Here is a 5360-nt window from a genome sequence, read left to right on the forward strand (position 1 = left end):
ATTCTAACTTGTCTCACTAGGGAATTAATGTGCTGTAATGTTTGATCACAATCTAGTTGTTAAGTGAAATGATTGTGTAACAAATGAGTGTAACGTAAGTGTCACAAGGACTATCTAGATAGGGAGTGTTTCATGCCTAAGAAGGACAACATCCTATTTTAATAACTCTATGGTAGGAAGGCATTTGTTTAATAAATATTTAGTATTTTTTAACATAAAGGTAATGTTTTCCTTTGTGTGTCCACATAGTTGACATTGTATTCTGTATAGAACTATATTTGTATTATATTTATGAGTATGTAAGTAGGTTTTTTGTCCTGCTTTTTTCATCTTGCATCTAACACCACATTTTCTTAAGAAAGAGTTTTGAAAATATAATTAAGGGATTCCTATTCTGCTACACAGCCTAAGTCAAAAGGAAGGAAAAGAAAGAGTGAAAAATGTACAGCTAAAAGCAGGACTTTCATTTACCATCCCCTCAAAAAGATTCTTGTCACCATTATTGATCACCTCAGGTTTAGGCATATAAATAAGGGTGTGGCATGTCAATACATCACTCTTTATGTTGCAGATGACAGAAAACCCAACTCAAACTGCCTTAAATAATAAAAGAAATGTGTAAGGCTTAAGGAGTTGGTTTTCTCTGGGAAGGCTGGATTTAACAGCTTCATTGATTTTACCAATGAACCAGTTTATCTGTATTTTCTACGTTTTACCTTCCTTGGTGTTGATTTTATCCTTCAACACCATAATCTGCCCCGAGCGGCTGCATCTGCAGCAGCTGCAAGCCTGACATCTTCAAAACACACCAGCCAAGAAAAGAAAGACTTCAAAAGTCAAAGACAAATCTTTGGTTCAGGATCTCCTTGGTCCAGGTTGGGTCACATGCCTGACTCGGAACTAATCATGAGGGCCACAAGGATGAGATATCAATAATGCAATAAAGGCCCAGTCCATGACTGAGAATAGTGTCAAGCTCATCAACCAAACCATTGCCATGGTTTAGAATGGAGGAAGATAGAATGGAAAATGACAAGGATTGTGAGACGGAATAAAACCCAATAATAAAATAGTAAAATATGTACTCTATGCCACACCAGTATTGTTCCACTGTGGTTGCTTCAGATCAGACCTTCTTGGATCTATTGTCTTCACAAAATAAAAAGGGAAATGTTAAAAATGTGCAGACGATTCATAGATGAACAACAAAAATAACAAAGTATTTGGCCTTCTTAGCCTAAGGAAGGAAAATCTGAAATCTGATCCAACAGATTCCACAAGAATTGTTGTTTTAAAAAAGCTACAATCTACTTTGTTTTCCCTTTTGGAAGGACAAAGTTGTTGATCGCTTAGATTTTTCCCCGTGACTGAATTTTTCTTGCTGTTAGACTGCCTATTCTACCAGAGAGCCAGGCTAGAATGCTCTATCGCTGTATTATGGCTTAGAGTGGCAGAATTAGCCAGGCCTCTTAGCTAAGCATATTGTCACTCACAAGTGTAACGACCACAACAAGGGCCAACTTCTATTGACTGCTTACTATGAGCTAGACAGTGTGCTAAGAGCTTTACATGCATGCTTTTTAAGGTTCACAACTCTGTTGGGTGGTAACTGTTATTATCCTCATCCTATAGGTGAGGAAACAAAGTTGAGTTTCTTCTTTGAGGTGACATGCTCTAAGTATTACAGAATTCCTTCTCCATGTCCAAATGAAAAGCAACATAATGAACCTACTTAAAATAAGCCTATTGCAGGACTCTTGGATAAGGTACTACTTTTTTAAAAGAAGAGACTCACTTTTCTTGAGGATGTATTCATGTACTCTTTGAGGATGGCTACCAAGTTTTACCGTCTTTGAATGACTGTTACAGCTATCCTAGGACAATGACCATAATTGGCCCACATAGACTATATTAGTGGAGGATTAATCTGGTCAAAGATAGTCTTAAACTATTGTTCAAATATATCTCTCTATTTTGCAAAGACACATAGACTCAGTTGAGTTTCAAGATTTCTTTTCATACTAAGTCTATAGGTATGGATTTTCTCTTTACAATTAAACCCTTTTGTAACAGATAGCTATTTCTCCTTAACAAACTGCCCCACACTCAAATCAAAAAAATGTAAGCATTGATTCTTTGTCATGTGTCTATAGGTTAGCTGAAGTGTCTTTGCTTCAGACTGGACCAGGACTACTCTGCTTCACTGCTGAAGAGGTATGACTACCTGGGGTGTATATTTATCTTGGTGGAGCCAGAAGAGAAAGAAAAATAATCCTAGTATGGAAGCATATGCCAAAACTTTGCTCACATCATATTCTCTAACATCCTGTTGGCCAAGGCAAGGTACATGGTCAAGATCCACATCAATGAGATAGGGAAATGTACCTCTTTTATGGAGGCATTTGAGGGAGAAGAGACTAAATGTTGTCTGAACAATAATTTGCCACAACTCCTTAAATAAATGAGAAGAAAAGATTAACATGTATTAAGCACATACTCATTTATGCTTCAATTTAGAAAATATTAAAGAGTATGTACAATGTAGCAATTTTGTGCTAGATACTGAGGCTGCAGTAATGAACAATAACCTAGTGAGAAAACAAATGTTTATTTCCTTGTGAGCCATAACAGCAATCCTGCTGCTAGACACACAGTCTTCCTTATTTTGCAGCTGAAGAAACTAAGGCATCAAGTGATTAAATAATTTGGCCAAAGCCACATAGATAGGGTTCAATCAGGTAAGCAGGCCTAATATGAGTGATAGAGAATAAGGAATTCATTTATTAGAGAAATTGGCCCTTACACAGTTGAGGATGTCTGTTGCCTCTAGGTCTGGTGCTGAGCCCAAGGGCCAGCAGTCAGGAGGAGAAGATGGGTATGAAGTAGGAGAGATCAAGGACAAATGGGAACCTTTTAGGAGAAACTAAACATTCACCAAATCACTCATTACCTCAAGTTCCAGTGACATGGTGACTTGTGGGATAGGCCAGCATCCTTTAGCATAGAGCTGTATGCGCCCAGGACTCTCAGAATCTGAAGGAGTCTAAGGGAGTTGTAGCAGCTGTGGGCCCAGCAGCTGCCCCTTGCCAGCAGCAAATCTGTGACACTGCACACAAACTGCAACTGCACCTGCCTGACAGCAATCTTCAAAACCTAAAAATGGTTCCCCTCCACTTCCAAACCCTGCCCAAATAATTATCACGGCCAACCCTAACCTGAAACCACATAGGAAGGGAATTTGAGGAAATTGACATGGTCCAAAGCCAGCATACTCTGTTAGAGCTCTTACTGTGAATCAATTAAAAGTAGTATTTGAAATAGGAAGATATAAAGTAAAATGATTCACTAGAACTTTCAAGTGCTGTAGTGTGGGAAACACTGAGAGTGATCGGAGAGTTTGCGTCCAGAAGCTTTTCCCCCTGCTTCTCTTTATTGTCACATTTGGGAGTTATTCCTTTTAGAGGTTGGTGACAGATTATGAGTACTTTTCATTTATTTAACATTAAATGTCATGCTTAAGGATTCTTTTTTTTTTTTTTCCAGACGGAGTCTTGCTCTGTAGCCCAGGCTGGAGTGCAGTGGTGTGATCTCAGCTTGCTGTAACCTCTGACTCCTGGGTCCCGGTTCAAGCAATTCTCCTGCCTCAGCCTCCCAAGTAGCTGGGATTACAGGCATGTGCCACCATGCCCAGCTAATTTTTGTATTTTTAGTAGAGACAGGGTTTTACCATGTTGGCCAGGATGGTCTTGAACTCCTGACCTCGTGATCCGTCCGCCTCGGCCTCCCAAAGTGCTGGAATTACAGGCGTAAGCCGCCACGCCTGGCCGCTTAAGGACTCTTAACACTTGTTTTTTGTCAGCATAATTCCTCTTTGATGTATACTATTTCGGCTACAAGTGATAGACCTCCAACTCAAACTTGCTTAAGCAAAAAGGAGAAAATTTATTGGCTCAAATGCCTGGAAATTCAAGGATGACTCTTGCTTCAGGCATAGCCTCAATTCAGGAGTACAAATCATATCATTAAGGTTAGGCAGTATCCCAACTATGCTAGCCTCTGCTTATCAGTGTGTGTAAGGTTCACATTTTCCTATGCCAAATGGACTCTCTTCGCATGGAAGAAAACCCAAGTGCCCGTATTCCCAAGTGTGCATCTTTATAGCTTGAAATGCAAAAAATAAATAAGCCATTTCTCTTCCAACAGATACACACACTGACATTCCTGACAAAAGGACTCTAAGTTGTCCTGTCTGGGTCATACGCCCACCACTTGCATCAAACACTGTAGGCAGAAGGAAGAGAGACCATAATCACACAGGCTTGGGTCTTCTGCCCATTGCTACAGCCACAACCGGCCCTTCACTGAGACTGACATTTCCATCAAAACCCCCGGCATGAGGGAAGAGCAACTCCTTAAAGAACATGAGGGTTCTGGTGAAATTAAAATGACTGGTATCTGATTCACACGTACTTTAAGGGAAATAATTGTAAGGCCTCCTTTAATTGAGAGAGGGAGGATGTTGACATGTTGTTATTTTCCCTTTTCTAGAAAGCATGGCAGTGGCATAAAGAAGCACCTTTATTAGTTTTCTGATAATAGATGGAATATAAGGAGACAAACACACACTCGCAATAGAACCAAATGCAATTTTCTATAGATAGCACTGGTCTACTACTATCCCAATTTAAAATACTTTCAAAAAATTGCCACCAGATGAACTCTTTATAGCCAGCTTTAGCTTTGAGGGAAATAAAAGAAATCTAATGGCCAACTGATATCCCATAATGGTTTGCTTTTGTTTGGGATTTTTTATTAACAAATAATCATGCACGCAGCTGTTACGCATTGGTCATTCACAACTCACATTTTTATATGAATTTTCTCATATTCTTATGTGTGTGTGTGTCTATGTGAAAGGAGAGGCTTCTAACAGTGAAGAATGGCCTCTAATTGTAATGGATTTTACTTTTAGGTAAATTGGTAAAAACTAATTTTTACAGCATGACTTTAAATGATTATTTTTCTTAATGATTTTTTTTCCAGACAGAAGGTGAATCCAGAAGTAACATAGTACTGAAGCCATTTCACAGCTAAAAGTACGAAAGGATTTATCATTCACTCCTTCCTTCACTCTGTATTGCGGGGCTACCTTATGTCATGCACTGAGCCAAGAACTAGGGATACTAAAAAGAGTAAGACAGGCCCTTGCCCTGGATAAGCTCACAGAGTGATGGAGGAAAATTCAAGAAGCACAGAAAGTGCTATAAGCCACTTATGTTCAAACGACTATTACAGCACAGAAGAGCAAACATCTACCTTTCCTGAGGGTGTCAGAGAAGTCTTTTTAGATGAGATATTTA

Source organism: Macaca fascicularis, chromosome 12 (genome assembly GCF_037993035.2).
Source record: "Macaca fascicularis isolate 582-1 chromosome 12, T2T-MFA8v1.1".
NCBI lineage: Eukaryota > Metazoa > Chordata > Mammalia > Primates > Cercopithecidae > Macaca > Macaca fascicularis.